This window comes from Hemibagrus wyckioides, linkage group LG01 (assembly GCF_019097595.1).
Source record: "Hemibagrus wyckioides isolate EC202008001 linkage group LG01, SWU_Hwy_1.0, whole genome shotgun sequence".
Classification (NCBI taxonomy): Eukaryota; Metazoa; Chordata; class Actinopteri; order Siluriformes; family Bagridae; genus Hemibagrus; species Hemibagrus wyckioides.
The window spans coordinates 1,029,059-1,050,355 of NC_080710.1; the positions used below are offsets into that span (position 1 = coordinate 1,029,059).

Consider the following 21,297-nt stretch of genomic DNA (forward strand, 5'->3'; position numbering starts at 1 on the left):
CTACAACAAACAGGTCTCCTTCATTACTGCAAGAGATGACAAGAACATGAGGCTTTGTCAGTCTTGTTTCTGCTGAATTGGATGACTGTGTGTGTGTAAATTAGTAAATAATAAATTGCAGAGGAGAAGTTTGAGTCACTCTACACTCTGGACTATCTGCTGGGGAGAGGAGCCTTTGGTTCTGTCTTTGCTGGAGTGCATAAGGACGATGGGAAAACGGTGACAAGAATTCACACCTACACTTAATTAGCACTAATGAATGGGTGGGGATTTGATGAAGGACGAGGTGTACACCAGTTTTTCTGGTAATTTCACAACAGATATGGATAGAGGTCATAGAGGATAGAGTCATGGATAGAGGTCAGTGGAGAAATGTTTGATTCTGATGGATGCTGCTCTTTCTCTTACTTTCACTCAGGAACTCCAGCTTACTGCCCTCCTGAGTGGATACGCAACAATGAGTATTTAGCTGTTCCTGCTACTGTCTGGAGTCTGGGTGTAGTCCTGTATGAGATACTCAGTGGAAACCTGCCTTTCTGCAGAGAGCAGGAGATTAGTGCTGCTTGTGTGCCACTACTTTCTGGTTTGTCTGAAGGTGAGAAAATCAGAAACATCACATTTATACCTGTAGAACAAAGCTGTAAAACTCAGCAACATGACTTTAAACATGAATTGTTTTTCTTTGTGAAATTGCAGTGCTCCAGTCTGATATTGTGGTGTCTGGATCTGGTCCCTGAAGATCGTCCAACTCTGGATGAAATCCTGAACCACGTCTGGTTAAAGGAGGAGATTTACGATGGAGAGCAGGTGATAGAGTTAGACCTGAATCAGACCTGATGAAGCTGAGCTGAGACTCGCTGTAATAGTCTAGAGACAGAGATGGTAATGGATCAGTGCTGAGTTCTCTAACACAGATTAATGTGGAATTATATTCACTGTCACAAGCAGGTGATGTTGTCCTGTAGTTGGTGATGGACTGAATGCCCTGCCACATGCACTAAGTGTCACTGCTGCTCTGGAAGTGTCTGTAGATTCTCTGGGAGTGTGCATGGTTTGCCTCTTTAATGGCTCAAGACAGTTTGGCCCGTGCTGTTCTTAGGGCATCCTTGTCTCCAGCTCTGAAGGCAGAGTCCCTGGATTTTAGCAGCGCACGCACCTTTGTGGTCATCCACGGCTTCTGGTTGGAGCGTGTGGTGATGGACTTGGAGACAGTCACGTCATTGATGCACTTTCCAATGTAGCTGATCACCGATGTTGTATATTCCTCCAAGTCTGTGGTTTTGCCATTGGTTGCAACCTCCCTGATCATGTCCCAGTCAGTGCACTCAAAACAGTCCTGAAGAGCAGAGATGGCTTCTGCTGGCCATATTTTAACCTGTTTCAGAACCGGTTTGGTGCATCTGACGAGTGGTCTGTATGCTGGAATTAGCATAACAGAGATGTAGTCTGAGTAGCTGAGGTGGGGGTGGGGCTCTGCAAAGGGGTGGGGCTCTGCAAAGATGGAATTTAGGGAGAACAGACTTGAGATTTGCATGGTTGAAATATCCGGCGATAATAAAAAGTCTATCAGGGTGTGCATTTTTCAGCTCGCTAATAGGTCTGTAGAGCTCACACAGAACCTCCTGAATATGGTGGTAAATTCACGTGGTAAATAAAATGGCCTGCATCTGACAGTCACAAACTCCATTAGCGATCAACAGTAGTTAGAAACAAGCACAGATTCCTTGCACCATTCTGTGTTGATGTAAAAACCAATGGCGGCGTCCGGAACTCTGTCCGTAAAAACAAAGACGCAGCAGTCTCTGTACTCTGTAGTCCAGCTTATTGCCCAGGGAGCAGACATTTGATAGAAGTATAGAGGGGAGTGCCGGCTGGCTAGGGTTTGTTTTTAGCCTAGCACAGACACCTGCCCTCTTGCCGTGCTTCCGCTTTCTCACACACCACTTCCGTCGGGTCCTCTCCCGGCTACTGGCATCGGGCGACACCAAGGGCTCTGGGTCTGGTCTCCGCAGCAAGCCGAGATCGTGAAGCTTTTTTCATAGATCATCATGCACGTTGGCTGGTGCATGAATTCCATATCCTAGTAGTGTCTGGCGGTCGTACACATGAACATCGCTGTATCTGGTATCCATATGCTGTGGTAGTTGGGTTTATTGCTGCTGTCGCTGTCACATGTACTCAGGAGCTCATACTAACTCCACAGATTTACTGTCTTTATTTTTGGCAGCAGAACATTTTTGGCGGGTAATAGCAGTGGCTCCTGAACAAAGATCCTCCTGAGCACAGCTTCAACCAGAACATGGTCCTGCTCAACCAGCATCTACGCTCATGAGCCGCAGCTGGTCCTGTCTAACTTCAAAGCATACAGCTGTGGAAGAGGAATGATTTAGAATCACACTATCTGGCCTCACCCACAAGAGGATGGATTTCCTTTTGAGTCTGGTTCCTCTCGAGGTTTCTTCCTCATGTACTCTCAGGGAGTTTTTCCTCGCCACTGTCACCTCTGGCTTGTTCATTAGGGACCGAAATTTACAAACTGCTGCCAAAATGAAAGAATAAAATTGGAACAAAAATAGGATAAAGGGCTAAAACAACTCAATTAAAAAAAACAGTTAATAAAAAATGTAATTAAATTTAGATGGTGTGATAATTGAATTATAGAAACTGGAAAATTTCATTTGTCTTTTATTTTTTTGGTCTTAAATACCCTATTTTTTTCTTTTCAAAAAATGATATAACAAAATAAAAGTAAGGAAAACCATATGTAACCCGGTGGGAGTTATAAAGGTTAAATTTCCTAGGGGTGTGTCCTTGCCTTATTATTTTCCCGGTCATGCAATGGGTAAATTATGTATTTTCATTGTATGTGATGATCAATGTTCTGTTTTACGTGCAAGTTAAAATAAGTGTAATATAATGATGTTCATGTGTAAAAAATTTGTGAGCGTGTATGAAAACTTTTCACATGATTAATATTGACCGGTAAGGATCAGGGGAAAGGTAAATGACAGAATGTAAGACCAGATGCACAAGGTGAACATGCTGTTTTTTGGGTGTGATTGGTTTTCCTTTATTTTCCCTGCTTCTGCCATTCGCGGAGGACAGATAGGACAAAGTCTAAAAGGACTATCGCGGAAATTGATACCTTTTATGCATGTTTTTTCTTTGTTATCCCAGAGCTAACAGAGTTTTGTGTGCACAAGGACAGACAATGTAATGTGAGGACTATTATAGAGCAGACTAGTTTAAGATCTGGTCCATGGAACTGTAAGCGGAGTTAGCCACAAGCTAATTTGCATTGGATTGTACTGGCGGTATCACATTCAAACATTTCGGGAACATTTCATTGCTAGCTAAATGTCAGGCTGGCCGAGAAGCTCCAGGGGCTGTTGCACCAAGGAGTGTGATGTGCGAGTTTGCAGTAAAGAGACCAGAGTCTCCGAAGGATATTTTACGAGTTCATCGAACTAACGTGAGTGAGCTATTTGTTCTAATTTTTTTTTTATTTGCATGACGCGGCCATTTTAGGCCTCACCTCTCACGAGCTTCGTCTCTGGCCTGCAGCATATATGATAATTTGTGTTTTCTGATAGACTTGAGTGCTGGCTTAGTTTAAATTTCAAAGAAAGGCCCTATAGATAGGTTAGTGTGTACAGAAAACACTGGGATCCATGTATGTTTTGGTTTAGGCATGAATAATTCACTGTGTTTGTGTTTAACCATTTGACAGGTACTGTGTGCAACGTTGTTGTTTGGTTTTTTTTTGGCACAAAAAACAATATTATGTTTAAGTATTTATGTTATCCTCACTGAATTCATCCCTTTATTGATATTTCAAGTGTTATACGGTGTGTAGTACTTCATTTAGAGTCAATGATTTCAGTGTTGTCACTGAGCAGTAATAGAACTGTAGATACTAAAGTACATATTATAATATACCAGTGAAAACAAGTTGAGAGTTCAAGGGCTCATAATTATGAATTCACTTTGGTAGTTAGCTATAGATAATTCATTAAGGGAACATACGGTTGACCTTTGGTTGAAGACTGTAGGTTTGGAAACCGGGTAAGAGGACCCAGGACGCCCCCTGTAGTGTTGGGTAAAGGGCAAAAGGGGCGTTACATAAATGGAGGCACAGCTGGGATAATTTTCTTTAAATGTTTTGCTAAGTGCTATTTACAGAGCTTACTTTAAACTCATTCAAATATGGCTAGCCTCAACTTGTTTGTTGAAGAACTTCAGGTAGGAAATACCACACAGCCAAAAACAAATGGATGGTGCTATGTGAATGTAGAGAGTCAGTGAATTCACCAATCATTCCCCCTGATGTCATGCCCTCTGGTAAGCCTGGGCCTTGGCTGCTCATCACACTGTATAAGACCGTGCCCGAGTCTAGTGAGTTTTGTGCTCGGTTGTGTGACTTCTTGCTAGCTGAACAAAAGACTATGGATGATCTAAAACATTGGTAGGGGCCCGTGGTTCTTCAACAGAGTCAATCATTCACGCAATGGGTGACGTATTAGAGAAAACTGTGTGGTCACCTGGTGGGAACAATGGGTATAGACGCTTGCATGCATTTTCTGGTATTTTGCCTACACCTTCAGGCGAAGAACCATTTGAACACTGGATCAAACAGTTTAAGCTGATCATTGAGGAGAGTGACTTGTCTGACAAGGAGAAAAGATGAAGGATTATGGAAAACCTCAAAGGTCCTGCACTAGAGACTGTAAAAGTGGCTCATACTGCTAATGGTGATGTCAGTCCCAACAAATATCTAAAAGCTTTAGAAAATGCTTTTGGAACTGCCAGATCTGGTGAGATCTTCCTTTCATCTTATGCAGCAAAAGTCGGGAGAGAAACTGTCTGACTTTTTAAGAAGGTTAGAGCAGTTACTGTCTAAGTTTGTACAAAGGGTTGGTATTGCAGAGTATGAAGCAACTAGGGTCAGTCTAGAACAACTGATTCGAGGTGCTGTGGCATCAGACATAATGTTGATCCAGCTCAGGTTGAGAGAAAAGAGATCTAACCCCCCTAACTTTTTAGATTTGCTGACTGAGATCCGTATTGAAGAGGAATATGAAACCTCCCGGGTGAAACTGAGAGCATCAGTACGAAATGTCAGTACTGACCCAGACATGACAGTACTGATAGTCAGAACAAAGACATTCATGCCCTGAAAAAGGAAATAAAGGAACTGAAGTCAGTGGTAGCTGCACCATTGATGCCACAGTACCAAAGGGTAAGGTTCTGATGCCTGAACCTGACAATACAGAACTGGATTTGTTAAAGAAACAAATGAAAAGTCTTTAACAGAAGCTGATGGTGCAAAACAACCACACCTCTAATCACCCAGCTATTGCACTGCCAGTTGATATTTAAATTTTTTCAATTTTCAGTTTCAATTTTATTTGTGCTTTTAACAAAGAGCATTGTCTCAAAGCAGCTTTACATAAGAAACAACATAAGAAACAACAAACAGACAAACAGTCCTAGATGTTATCCCAAGTGAGCAAGCCTGAGGTGACTGAGGCGACTGTGGCAAGGAAAAACTCCCTTAGATGGTATGAGGAAGAAACCTTGAGAGGAACCAGACTCAAAAGGGAACCCATCCTCATTTGGGTGACACCGGAGAGTGTGATATGAAAAATGTCTTTTGTGCATTTATGTATAGTCAATTGTGTGATGCCAATACAGCATGTGTAGAATGTTGTGTAAATTAATAAGGAGGTTGTTGTCATCCACATAGGGTTGGCAGTGTTGCTTTGAATACCCCAGTCCTCACAAAGCAGAACCCGGCTGGAGCTGGTCCATCTCTGGATGTCACTGGAGCCGGCACAGTCTCTCTATGCCTCGGGATGGGTAGAAGAAGGGAAACAAGTGGAAAGTAATTAGTGGAGCTACTGTTCATAATATTAGCAGCACTAGATGATAATGTGCATTTAATCAGATGTACTGGAGTACAAGGTTATCGGATGTATTAAATGTATGCCTGGCTAAAGAGATATGTATTTAGTCTACATTTGAACTGGGAGACTGTGTCTGAGCCCGAACACTGTCAGGAAGACTATTCCAAAGTTTAGGAACTAAGTACGAAAACGCTCTACCTCCTTTTGTAGACTTTGATATTCTGGGAACTACAAGAAGTCCAGAGTTTTGTGATCTTAAAGAGGTGGATTATAATATGTTAGAAGACTGGCTAGATAGGTCGGAGCTAAACCATTTAGAGCCTTGAACGTAAGTAGTGATAGTTTATAGTCAACTCTAAACATAACAGATATGTCTAGGGATATTGCCCGAAGAGGGCATGACTACATGGAAACAAAAATTTGTTATAGATGTGGTGAAAATGGACATTTTGCAGCTCCCTTCAGGAATACCAGACTAAAGTGATCCAGAGACTTATTAGCTCCCTAAAGAGAAGGGATCCAGCAGAAAAGCCAGAAAATGACAGGGATAATAGCCAGGGATAATAGTGGTGTGTGCTCTTCAAAGAGAAGTGCAGTGAAAACATCCACTGCTACTGGTTTGGCCAGGGGACTCACTGGCCGTACATCACTGGTTTCTGTAGATAAATAGACATTTGTATAATGCACTTCTGGCAGGGGTTCTAAAGTGACTATTATCTTTGAAGACTGGTATAAACTGCATTTGAGTGATGTCCCAATTCAACCTGTGTCAGGGTTGGCAATATGGGCTTAAGTGATTCTAGATACCCATACAGAGACTGTGTGGTAGTGACTATGGAATTCCCAGCAGATGTGACTGGGGTTCCTGAAACCATCTCAGTATTGGTTTTAATCTGTCCTGGTCCTAAGAATCCAGACCAGACACTGGTGATTTTGGGGACTAATGCAAGTTTGTTCAAGCTATTAGCTTCACTGTATGGAAAGTGATGGATCAGTTACACCCAGTAGACCCGATCAGTTCTGTCCCAGAAGGGTGAAAGGACCCTAAGAAAGTACATATCAGTCTTTTAAACTTTGGCGACTCACTGGTTCCGGAGATTGTGGCTAAAGTTGTCAGAAAGAGTTGAGGTTTTTTCATTTTATGAAATTTGTTTTACCGACCCCAGACCCTTTCATGAGTGTTCCCAATGCATAGCCCCATCTGATATTGATGATGTCAGACAACACATTCAAAAGCTGTTGTCAGCAGGAATTGTGAAAGAATCAGGAAGTCGTTATGCAACACCAATCGTGATAGCCCGAAAAATGAATGAAAGTGTAAGAATGTGTGTTCATTACTGCATGCTCAATCAGAGAACAGTGCCAGATCAGTACACCACTCCACATATTGATGACACTTTGGACTGTTTGTCGGGTAGCAAATGGTTTTCTGTGCTTGATCTGAGAAGTGGCTATTATCAGATAGCTATGGCAGATGAAGATAAAGAGAAAACCGCCTTTATCTGTCCATTAGGCTTCTACCAATTTAAGAGAATGCCACAGGGCATTACAGGGGCCCCCGCCACTTTCCAGCAGTTAATGGAAAAGACCATGGGTGATATGAACTTACTTCAAGTCATGGTGTATTTGGACAATTTGATTGTTTTTGGCAAGACATTGGAAGAGCACAAAGAATGTCTTCTCTGTGTTCTTGACTGGCTGGTTGAAGCTGGAGTAAAGATCTCGCTAGATAAGTGCCAATTCTGCCAAACACAGGTGTCCTACCTTAGGCATATTGTCTCAGCAGATGGAGTACCACTGAGCCATTTGGTAAGAGGTGGGATAAGTCTTGTTCAGATGCTTTACATAAGATCATCCACTGCCTCACCAATGCTCCTGTTTTAGCTTTTGCCAATCCCCATAAGCCCCATATGTAGATGCAAGTTTCAAGGGGCTTGGTGCGTTATTGTATCAGACCTGTAGCCTTTGCCAGTAGGAAACTTTACTCTTCTGAGCAGAACTACCCAATCCATCAGTTAGAATTTTTGGCTTTAAAATGGGCAGTTGTGGACAAATTCTATGACTATCTATATGGAGCCAGGTGGCTTGGATCTCTAGCAACTTATTACTTTAATATCCAGTACCTTCCTGGTAGGACAAATGTTGATGCTGACATGCTCTCACGAAACCAATCAGAAGGCAATCATTTAGCGTATGGGAGGATATCCCTCTTCCTGGAGTGAAAGCCGTATGCCAACGTGTTGACATTGAACCTGTAGATGTGTCCCTGTGGTATGCTGTTAAGTTGGATGCACATCCAGATTATGTACCAGACACTTATGCCTGTCCAGTGCATTTGAGTAAGGGAGACTTGGAGCCACTGACCAGGAATGTTTTGGGGAAAGCCCAGAAGGAGGATATCTGGATTGGCCCAGTCATTAAGGCTATTAGACAGGGCAAATGGCCCAACGGCAATGACCTGCCACCTGAAATAGAGCTCATCAGGAGAGAACAGACAAAACTGATGTTCAAAGAAGAATTGTTGTACAGGGTAGTCAAGAAGCCCTCTGGAACAAGCGTCACGCAACTGATTCTGCCATCTAAATATGTGCCTGTTGTATTAAAGTCCATGCATGATGATATGGGACATTCAGGAATAGAGCTTGACTGAGCTGTTGAGTGATCACTTTTACTGGCCCAAGATATCCAGTAAGATTGAGACCAGAGTCCAGCTCAGAGAGCTCCGTTGCATCGGATAACTAGCAGGGGCCCATGGATCTGGTGTGTATTGACTTTTTGTCAGTTGAGTCAGATACAAGAGGGATGAAAAGCCTACTAGTGGTAGCAGATCATTTGACCAGATATGCACAAGCCTTCCCAACAAAGAATCAGAAAGCTCTTACAGTTGCTAAAATCCTAGTAGAAAAGTTCTTTGTGCACTATGGGCTACCAGCAAGAATCCACTTGGACCAGGGCTGTGACTTCGAAAGTCAATTGATTAGAGAGATGCTGAAGATTCTCCCTATTATCTCATGTTTGGAAGGGAGGCCCGTCTCCCAATTGACCTCTGTTTAGGGGTATTAGCTGATAATGATTCAGTTTCTCATTTTCAGTATGTAGCAAAGTTCGCTGAAGATTTGAAAAGTACATATTGTTTGGATTCAGAGACGGCCGATAAAGCACATCAGCGGAACAAGAGGTGCCATGGCAAAAGAATAAGTTTCCAAGTGCTAAATTTGGGGGGCAGAGTGTTAATCAAGAACTTTGTTCTGAAAGGGAAACATAAACTTCAGAGCAGGTGGAGCCCGACTCCTTATGTCATTGTTGAGAAAATGCCTAATCTACCAGTCTATCATGTTAAACCAGAGGGGGCTAGAGGGTGAGTAAAGACCCTTCACCAGGAACATCTCTTACCCATAGGGCAGTTTGTTAGAATGTCAGGCTTGTAGTCAGATGATGAGCCACCTCCAGCACCCAAGAGACAACTAAGGGCAAAAACAGAGCAGGTCAAAGAACCAGAATTCACAAGTGAGCCATCAAATGAGTCATCTATAGAGTTGGAAAGGGGTAAGACCCATCAATCCTACAGAACTGAGATGAATGAACTGTTGAAGAGACACCCTCCCCGAGTACCCAGAACACCTTCTGTATCTGACTGTGTGGCAGAAGTTCGGTCAGTCAGTGAAGTTGTTTCAGAGAGAAATGATGGTGAGGATAATGTAGCTTCTGAGGCAGATTTCACAGTTGATTCTGCTGTTAGTTCAGCTTCTAGGGTTAGTGAGACAGATGAGCAGAATGAAGAATGCCTAGAGCTTGATAGGGAGAATCCCATTAAACTTATCTATGACAAACAAGGTAAAGCAAAGGATCAACTATTAACCACAGTTCATCAATGAGCAGTAATTAAGATTGGATATAATTAGGGCTGGTTAGAATAATGGCAAGGTTTCTCTGTTTTATTTGGTTGAAAAAAAAGAGAGTGACAACCCTAAGCAACATGGTGAAGCCACATCCGGGAGAATGAACGCTGGCACGTAATGCTGCCGCTGCTTTCTGCGGGTTATTGTTACTATTGTTACTATTTTCTAAGTAGTATAGATTGCATTTTAATATCATTAAAGTTTGGATGAATCAATACATAGTTTAACAACCACTGGACTATTTTAACCTCATAACAACAAACTGACGATTTTAAGCCACTCGGTGGGTCTACCTGGACTCTGGCGTACCTGGCTCAGTGGTTTTGGCACCTGGGACTCGGCCTGGGATTTCTCCTTCATTCGCCACAACAATGCTGGACGCTTACAAACTCTTAATCTGGATTCTACTTCTTCTCATCTGTCACCCGGTTGCATCTATCCTCCAATATACAGCAACTGAGCTGCTCACCCTGTGCCTTCATGCCATGGGACCCCCACCAACGCTTCAGTGTCATCAGGACATCATCTTTTACCCCCGCCAGAGATACCGTATCTCCACCGGTCTTCCCGACAGAATTACATCTATGATGATTCGGGTCCAATACGCTCCTTCTGGTCATCAGGATTTCGTCAGATTAGGAAATCGAGACGACCCGTTGACCAGACTGTGCTGGCTAACTTAGCTAGGTCGAGTATCACCCCCAAAACGGGTAGGAGTGATCTCTCTTTTGGCCTATTTAATATTCGTTTGCTAACAAACAAAGGGCCATTTATTTATGACTTATTGAGCGACAAGAAGTTTGATTTCTTATGTTTAACGGAGACTTGGCAACAACAAAATGACTTCTCTCAGCTGAATCAGTCAGTTCCTCCCGGGTTTGTTTACTCCTGTCAGCCCCACCCCTCTGGGCGTGGTGGAGGGCTTGCTATTCTCTACAATGAGAAGTGGAAAGTCTCTTCAGTTAACTCGGATTCCTTTGAAACTATTGAGTCCATGGTCTTGCAGATAAATGGACCTTGCCGTGTTATTTTAGCTACTGTTTATCGCCCACCGAAAGGAAGCAGTACAACTTTTTTAGCCGAGCTATCCATGTTTTTAACTTCACTGTGCTCCATATCTCCTAATGTTATTTGACTGGGAGACTTAAATATACACGTGGACAACTATAATGACACTCTCACCAAGGAGTTTATATCATGTCTTGACAGCTTTGGAATTCAACAGTTTGTTGATTTTCCCACCCATTGTAAAGGCCACATCCTCGATAATATTTGCTGCTCTGGTTTAACTTCCATTAATCTCAGTGCACCTGACCTTCCCATCTCTGACCATAAGCTAATATCATTCGGTGTTAACTTAATGGTTGAAAAATTAACCACAGGCCGGACTATTTCATTTAGGAACATTAAAAACATGGACTTAACCTTACTTTCTAATAGTATTTATAATTATTTCACAAACTACACCCCAGACAGCTCGGATGATCTGGTTTCCTACTATAACAATGGACTCTGCCATGTACTTGATACACTCACACCTATAAAAACTTGGACTGTCTTCTTCACTCACTCTACACTCTGGTTCACTTCAGAGCTGAGACTGCTCAAAACCCAAGGACGTCAGCTTGAACGGCTATTCCGCAAAACTGGTTTAACTGTTCACAAGAAGATGTAGCTGGACCATATGTCACTGTATAAGGACACACTCACAACAACTAAAACTGACTATTACTCTGCATTGATTAGGTCAAACGAGGGCAACACTAAATCATTATTCAATTTGGCTAATAATGTTTTAAAACTTTGCAATATTATTTTAGATCACACATTTTCAAATGATACATGTGACAATTTCATGAACTATTTTAATGTTAAAATTGATCAGATTCACCAACACTTGATTACCCAGAATAGCTTAGGATGTGATATACCATCTGTGATATCTCGTGACTCTCTTTCTTCCTCTTTCTGCTGCTTTGAGCTTCCTTCTGTCAATGAAATCTTTGATATCATTCGCCATTCCAAATCTTCCACCTGCCACCTAGATCCACTCCCCACCTTCCTGGTCAAAGCTTGTCCTATCTATCTACCTGTACTATCTAATTTAATAACAGATATCATGCACTCCTCCCTTACCTCAGGCACTGTTCTGTTACCTTTTAAAGCAGCTGTAATAACTCCTAGGCTTAAAAAACCTGGCACAGACCCCAAAAACCCTGCCAACTTCCGTCCAATCTCTAACCTGTCAACTCCACACTTACCTCTCTTTTTGAAGAGTTTCAGTCAGGTTTTCGCCCACCGCACAGTACAGAAACAGCTCTAGTAAATTAATTTACTAGAAAAAAAAAATTAATAGCAGCTGACCCCTATCAGCTGTCTTTTATCTATACTCATCCTACTCGATCTCAGTGCAGCTTTCGATACCATCTCACACAAAATTCTCTTAGACAGACTAAACCAAATTGGCATTTCAGACACCCCTCTTGCTTAGTTCACATCCTGTCTCTCAGAACGAGGCCAATTTGTCCAGCTAAAAAATTTTAAATCTTTCTCATCTCCTGTCACCACTGCTGTCCCCCAAGGATCTGTTTTGGGCCCTATCCTCCTCACTATTTACCTTCTTCCACTAGGGCACATCTTTAGGAAATATGGCATCAGTTTTCACTGCTACGCGGACGACACCCAGCTCTACCTGTCCTCCAAACCAAATGGTCTCCTGCGCTCCTCCTCACTACAAAACTGTTTAGAAGAAATCAAAGTCTGGCTATCAATCAACTTCCTTCAACTTAATTCAGGAAAAACAGAAATCCTTTTAGTTGGTACAAAGACCAACCTAACAATAAAAATAGGCAACTCTATCATAACCCCATCTCACCAGGTTAAGAGTCTGGGTGTCATCCTCGACAGTACTTTGTCATTTAAAGCTCATATTAATATCGTTACCCGGTCTGCATACTTTCATCTGCGCAATATTAATCGCCTTCGCCCCTTTCTCACCCCCATCACTACAGCCACACTTGTACACACTCTTGTCACCTCACGAATAGACTACTGTAATTCCCTCTTATTTGGTTTACCTTCTAAACTCCTTCATAAACTTCAGTTGGTCCAAAACACAGCTGCCTGCATCATCACAAAAACTCCCTCCATCAACCATATCTCTCCTATACTTTTTCAATTACACTGGCTCCCCGTTAAATTCCGCATTGATTACAAGATTCTCCTTCTCAACTTCAAAGTATTACATAACCTTGCCCCCTCATACCTCTCAGAGCTGGTCCACGTGTACACCCCTGCTCGGTCACTCAGATCTTCTTCATCCTACTCACTTGCCATTCCCTCTGTCCGCTTACGCACAATGGGTTCCAGGTCTTTCAGCTGGGCTGCACCACACCTCTGGAATTCCCTTCCACCGTCCATCCGCGACATCACCTCTCCTACGTCTTTTAAATCTAATCTTAAAACCTATCTCTTTAGGAAAGCCTTCTCAGACTTCTGTTAACTGCCTTTTTGTCTTTTTGTTTTTATTTAGATTTTGCATGTGTACTGTTTTCATTTTATCTTTGATCCTATTTGATGTAAGGTGACCTTGAGTCTCAGGAAAGGCGCCTCAAATAAAATGTATTATTATTATTATTATGAGGATCTGATGAGGACATCAGGGCCCATATTCACAAAGCTTATTAGAATTCTCTCAGAGAGCTCCTGTCTTAGCCTAAAAAGTCCTAGCTGGGAGTCCTAGACTAAAAGTGATTTAGGAAAATTCTCACAGCAACTCTGAGTAAGGAAAGTACAAAAATCTTTATCTTAGTGAGGAGGTGTGGTTGACCCCATTGCTAGGGATGATGCAGCAATTCAAGGACTGTGGTTGATTAAAAAATCTGTAATCTGTAAATCTGTCTCTTTGTGAAAAGAGAATATATAATAATAGAATGGACAGTAAAATCATAATGTTTGTATATAAAGAAATTGTATAATCATGAATACAGACTACTTTATGTAAAGTTTCTGTTATAGGCTAAATATCTTAAAGTCAGGGGCGTAATTTCCACTGGGGACAGGGGGGACAGGGGGGACATGCCCCCCCACACACACACACTTTTTACATTTGTTTGTTATGATTTTTTCATTTAAATTCTCTCACTGAAAGGTGTAATGAACAGGTTTCAGGTTTCACGGTTGCGGGACAGTCAGTGATGAAACACCAGAAGCAGCAACAGATGACTTTAATGTCATCATGGATGAAAAGAAAGAATGGAGATGCGAGTTTGTTGATTCAGTAAATTATCTCAGGTCAGGATAATCATATTGACGAGTTGACTTTAAACCACACATTTTCTCTCAGCAATGTATGACAAGCAGACTCTGGATAGTTTAATGTTAGACTCAATATGATCATAACTCAGTGGTTTTCATATCAGAGGACAGATGAGGTGGACAGTTAGGATACATGGGGAGATGGGATTGAATGGATAGATAGAGGATAATGTTCTTTATATTTTTTTTATGTTTGTGAGATTGTGTGCCTCTTGAGATCTTGCATCCTGTGTACCAAATAAGTAGTGTATCTATTGTTTTATTAATTTTCCCATCCTTTTGGATTACAGAAGTAAGGATTACAGATGGTTATTCCTATCCTGCTATAATACAGTGTTGGAGGAATAAAAATGATCTATTTTAGGTATTTGTGCTGCACAGAAAATTAGCACCAGGAATGTAAATATTTTAATTTATTCATTAACTAAGAGTGGCTGTTTATGCATGAGAGACAATTATTAAAGTAATAATCAACATTTTCATATAATTGTTATAAAAATGATATATTACATAATAATTTTGCGAAAATAGTGCTGTAACACACACACACAGTTCATAAAAGCAGTTGTCAGTAAGCAAATGGAAATGTAAAAAAATACCCTTGAGACAAAACATGTAAGGCCATGAGTTCTTTAGTTCAGACAGTGACGGAGGTGGATTGGCCTTTATATCACGGCATTGACGGTAATATTTGACCTCCATCAACTTGTGAAGTTCTCCTCTAGTGGCACCAGACAGTCCTTCAGTAGAATGAAGCAATACCATTTGCTTGCGCTTCCCTTCTAGAGTGTCATTTTCTCCTGCAGGAAGCTCCTCTGGTTGCCATCTGACACAACCATACTGATCAGCCGGCCTTCTTGAGCTCTGACTAATGGTTCTGCATGATGACTGTAGTCGTTCTTTTCTCTGAAGACCTAATGTGTTGTTTCTGTTTACATGTTCAACACGGGTTTTAAGAGCAAAGAGGCATACCCACTACCTATTTTTGTTCCATCAGCTAGAACATCAGCAAAGCTCTCCGGGTACTGTTTAACAGTGTTGTGCATTAAAATCTGACACTGTGCCTTTGACGGGCTGACTTCATGTTTTCACATATTATCAACTAAAATCATTACTAGCTGCCTTCGATCAGCTGGTGATGGTCTTTTTTTATTTGCGATGGCCAATTTGATCCCAGAAGGCATGGCTTCCCAAGGCACCTTAAATGTGTCAAGCCCATGCACAAGATGCTGAAGAGCAAGCAAAAGAACAAGATGGTGTAGAACTGGAAGAACTCTCCAATTCTGGGCTTGATGTATCAGAAAGATCTTGATGTGATGAGCATTGGGAAATCGGGCAGCTGACTTGTTCTAACACAAATAACCAATATATTAAAAAACGTGTTGAACATGGAACATTTAACAATATTTTACAAATGTACATTAGTAACAAATAGTATTAAGTGTTCTGTCTACTTGAAAAATTAAATTAAAATACCTTCATTTTTCCACACATTTAGTAGTTTGTAACATTGGACAGGCCTGAGGTATTCCATGAGGTCATCTTTTACATAGTGGAGGTCAGCTTTTGTTTCAACACCAATAGCAGTAAGCCTATGGATCAGTTTTTGAAGGGTTTCATCAGAGAGATCAGGTAAAGAAGAGCAGATGGTGAGTTTTATCTCCTCTAAACTGGACATACCTTAAAAAGATGGAAAAGAATGGTGTAACACAATCATAGACAAGCCACATGTTTTGTACTCCTGGAGAGGGTAATAATCTAATAGCTCCTCTTGAAGTACACAGACATATCTTGGGTCCTCATCTGCTATGCAGTATACACCCAAATCCACCAACTGCACAGCAAACCGTTTCTCAGACACCAAGTAGACCACTGAATTCTGGTGAACAAGTAGTTTAGTTTAATTAGTTTAATTCTGCCAACCTCCAAACCCTCATCATTACTGGCCAAAAGCACAACCATGCCTTTCCTGTACTTTGTTCCTTTCAAAGTGATTTCAGTGGCTACTAATGTATTGCCTGACTGAAAATCTAAATGATCAATTGATTCCCTGATTGCTTCATTATAATCATCTGAATAAAATTCAGATCCTCTCTCAACTTGCACAGAAAGCTGGAACAGTTTTCCAGCACTTAAGTAGGCTTGGAGAAGCTGGTGCCTTTCTGCAAGTGTTGCACATAAGTTTTTGAAGTTGTGCAATTTTCTAGCATATTGCTTGAAGTAGGTATGCTTGCTCTCAAACCTCATAGTCCATAAGCAAATGAGTGGTCCAAATTGTTGCACAATAATTGCACAAGTAATGATGTTTAGGCTTGAGAGGCTTAGAAGGGAAAGTCACACACCTGAAATGAATGTACTCCTCAATGAGCACTTTCAAATAAGTGACCTGATCTGCCATTATTGCTGGTGCACAAATTAGGTCCACAACTTGTCAGAGAAGTAGAACAAGCTGCCACACTTCTGATTCTGGATCCTTAATCCGGTGTCCAACAATAACTGGTAAAATTCTTAGAAGATACCAGTTTTGCACAGCGTGACCACAAAGTCTCTCACTCCCTGGGTAAATCTCAGCTGGTTTATTGGCAGCATCATTTCCTGTGTACTCAAACTGCTTAATATAACGATTAAGCTCTGAAAGTAAAGCATTTTTCTTGATTTACCAAGTTATCTATGTACAGCTTAAGATCAGATGCCACAACCCCCTCAAAGAGGTCATGGCCAAGGCAAGGGGGCAAGCCTGGCTGACAAACATGAAAAGAATTCAGCTGATTGAAAGGAGAGTTAAATTTGATTCCATCAACTACATTATCACCACTGGCTGCAAGTTCCTGAATGTTTCTCTCATAAGACTCCACTGTTCACTTCATAGCAGGTTTCAAAGGTGTGGCATGAAATGTGTCTCTGTCAGTGGTGCAATACCTGCAGAAATGTAGGCTACGGCTAAAGTTCTCAACAAAACCACCAGTGGTGTGGGATCCCAGGTTGTCACCTACAATGGAACACAAAGAAGCTTTCAAAGTTTTGCCATCATTCACAATGACACCATTCTCTTCAAGATCTTTGAGATCTTCAATTAGTGATCTAATTAGTTTGACCTGTTATGAGGAAAAATATCAGACAAGGTAAGATAAACTGCCAGCAATTTGTGTTTCTTTCTGGCTGGGCCCAAAGGTGTCACATAACGGGGGTTACTGTAGCATACGGGGGGGGGGTGGTTAATGTATTAGTTACTGTAGTTAACTAATAGCTTGGCAGTCAAGTGAACCACTAATGTTACTGATTCGCATAAAACACAATTTAATTTTACTAATTTAATTGCAATGTTTAAAAGTTTAACTTACATAACTACTACCAACAATCCAAAACAATTTTATACCAAACGGTTATCGAAAATGTAATGGTAATATGACAGACCAGTCACACTTTCATATTGAAGAAAATATGAGGTTAGTTACCAAGCTAATGTTAATCGTAACTTTGGACTCAACAAGCAAATTCCGTAGCATAAATTTGAACAGATTTTCATCCCTTTTGAAACGTCACAAAATAAATATAACAGTGATATATCTTAATGGCTGGTAAAAGAATTATTGGACACCAGGATTTCACGTTTTAACTGAAGCATGAATTACTGGCTGCACTCACCTCCCCTCACTCTCACTCATTGTGGTCCTCCTCTCACGCCTCATGTGAGTTGAGCGCGAAAATTGAAGAGTGCGAGAAGTCCCAAAATGTCCGCTTCTGATGACGAAATGATGTCACATGCACTGTGCTACGTTGTTGTGTAGGAATTGTTTTTTAAAGAAAACAATTAAACATGAAAACTAATAGATGTGTACATTATATAATAATGTCGAAGTCAACATGGTTTAAATAATTCGTTAAAAAGGATGTATTGATTACAGCTGACTGAGTACCAAAATTGGATTTCAAATTGGACTTGTGCAACATTATTTTTTCTTCTTTGTAAAATAAATAAAAATATAACAATTGTATACATAATGTCCTGTAGCATTTACTGCAATAATTTTTCCAGAATCCAGAGGAAAATGCAATAACATTACATTTACATAATCTACATTTAAAAACATGCACAGTATCTTATTGTACTGTAAAATTTACAGCAATTATTTAGCATGTTCCCACAATTCATAGCAAAATACAGCAATACTGTAAATTTCAAAATACAGTAGTCTACTGTAAATATTTACTGTAAAAATTACAGCAATTTTTTACAGTGTACTTTTAGCTGAGTTAGTTGAAGAAAATAAAGCAATTTTAAAAGGTAAATTTGGCTCTGGTGTCATAGCTCTAGGAAAGAGGCAGACCTGGGAGAAAATATCTCAGTAGATAAACTCCTCATTCCCTCTGGTTGTGCGCACCAGCGAGGAATGTGAAAAGCGGTGGTGTTGCAGTCTCAAACAAGGAGGGAGATCGCAGCACACAAACAGGATTCTGCAAGCACAGGTGAGTGATATTGTAGTTTCTTACTATATCTGGCTTGGTTAAATATGCCTACAGAACTATACAACTAAGCTACTGCGTTTGTAGGTGGTGGACCACCCACTAAACAACTGCCTCAGGAAGCAGAAACTGTATTCAATGTACTTGGGCTGAGGAAATATCTGTCACTGGGCTGAAGGAAGGCACAGACAGCTCAATGATCCTGCTAATGGGAATACAACAAAGGTAGGACAAGTAGGTAATAAGCAAATAAAGAGAAATATCAAGAACAAGTGCTGTTTAATATATAGACCATGTGCCATCTTTTGTGCTCTCTCATTTGAACAACAAACAAAACAATGAATAAAAGGATTTTTTCTGCAGTTTCTGCAGCATGGAGCCGTCAGAGGAACCGGGACCGTCAATGTCGCAGGTGTGCGACCCTCAGCCTCAGCCAGTGTATCAGATAAGCCTTCCTGCTGCAGCCACCCCAACACCTGTTGCTGATACTCTGCTTGCCCCATGTTTTTCTCTGTATTTGGATTATTGGACTTTATTCAGTTGCTGACTCTGCCTGCCCCGTGTTTTCCTGTTCTCTGGATTTGGATTATTGGACTTTATTCTGTTACTGACTCTGCCTGCCCCGTGTTTTCACGTTCTCTGGATTTGGATTATTGCTCTGTGTGCTGTTGCTGACTCTGCCTGCATTGTATTTAACCTGCTCACCATTTTGGATTATTGGACTGTTTTTCTGTTGCTGATTCAGCCAGCCTGCTTAACCCTGGTTGTCAGTTGTTCTTTGGGTGTTGTCTGAGAACTCTGCCATTTTCAGTGCCTTCCTTTATTAAAGACTCTTATATTGAACTTTGACTGTGTTCTGCATTTGGGTCCTCACCTGCCTTCCCTGACATTTATAACAGCAGTTGTGTTCAACTACAGTTGTATGGATTGTTTGTTCAATAAGCTACAGACACCAGTTTGGATATTACATCAACTGTTACTTACCTAAAATGCAAATTTGTAAATTGAGCTCTGTGACGAATCCCACTATGGGACATGTCTCTCCCCTGGGTAAACTGAATGTCATCATCATCTTCATCACCATTACCATGGCTGCTTTTGAGAGGTTCTGGGATTTGTCGTGCTTTGCAGATGTGAAGCACTGCACAGGCCGTAATGACTACGCAGATCTTAGCTGGTGACAGGCGCACTTCTCCATGCAACACATGAAACCTCCTCTTCAGCTGGCCAATACCCCCCTCAACTACTGAGTGTGTTTTCTTGTGGGCTCTAAAAGTCAGTGCAAAAGACATCACAAGTTAAGGTGGCCTACTGCACTCAACAATAATGTGAATATGTCTGATAAAAGCATATCTCTTGTTTGTAGTATATTCAAGCACATTTGTAACTACATTTTATTTTCATACACAATGATTCACTGTTAGTCTACTGTTTAGGTACCTGTTGTAGTTTAGCTGTGGTCCTGTGTCTGGGTGGAGGTAAGGTGTGAGGAGCCATGGTTTGCATGCATAGCCACTGTCCCCTAACAAATGACAGTTAACTGGCACATAATGTCCTTCAGAAAGCTGTCTCAGGCCACTCTCGGACAGTATCCTGGCATCATGCGTTGAGCAACAATGTCTAAAATCCTGTAATCTGCACTGAAAACAAGTTTCACATTGATGCTGTGGTTCCTCTTTCTGTTGACAAAAACGTCTTCATTTTCCGATGGTGCGATTATGCAGATGCGTCCCATCAATTACACCAACAACACCGGGGAACCCTGCTATGTCCATGAATGCCCTTTTGTGACCCTGCAGAGTGTGAACGTCCAGTGGAAATGAAATGAACAGTGTCACTATATGAGACTGTGAAAGAGCTTCAATAGTTTGTGTGATCACTCTGCGATGGAAGGTTGTGACAGACACAAAGTCATCACTACTGCACTGTTGCATTTATCCAGTTGCCAAATCCCTCAGTGTTGTAATCACTTTCATATCTGGCATCGTGGCATTACTATGTTGGGTGGGACATGTGAGCGCATCTCTAATAAGTTCGACCACAAACATTATCCCATCGTGATCAAATCTGTAGCATTTAATTAACGATTGTTCAGGGTTTGGAGAATATTTCTTCTTTCCGCCATTTTTTCCTCTGCTATAGAAACTCTTAAGCCCTCCTCTCTACTCTTAACAATTTTTACCTTAGGAGCTGTTTTTAGGGCTAAGATGTTTCGTGAATCATTTTTATCTTTATTAAGATTTTGTCCTAAATTTAAGGGGAAAATCTAAAAAAGTTTTCTTAGAATTTTGTCACTAAAAGCAATTTTTATGCTTAAGAAACTTTGTGAATATGGGCCCTGATCATTTCTCCAGTTTCTTCAGATGACTTTTGAGCTCCCTGAACTCTCAGCATAAGTATATATTGATTAAAAATAGAAAAAATAGGTATTATTCTATTCTATTATTCTATTCTGAGCTATTGGTTTATCCTTGAGACTTTGTGTTGCTCTGCACTTGAGTCCATCACTGTCTCTGTAGGAGTATCACTGGGATGAGATCTCACCTTCAATCCCTGGAGATTAGGGTTCAACCCTGCATGTGGTGACATGCTCCCTGTTCCATTCTACCACACAGAAATCTGACCAAATACAGTGGATCATTACAAAACAGACAGATAACAATGCTGCTGCTTCTCTTGTAGTTTTATTTCTTTATTTTATTTCAGTCTGA

General features: G+C 41.1%; 1 long non-coding RNA gene across 1 annotated transcript; it reads left to right on the plus strand.

The window, feature by feature from the left end:
• Positions 1-1,509: 1,509 nt before the first annotated feature.
• On the plus strand, positions 1,510-19,490 carry LOC131355335 (uncharacterized). The gene is made up of 3 exons (XR_009204849.1): positions 1,510-18,589; positions 18,674-18,811; positions 18,950-19,490. It is a non-coding gene; the product is annotated as an uncharacterized LOC131355335 (long non-coding RNA).
• The last annotated feature ends 1,807 nt before the right edge of the window (positions 19,491-21,297 follow it).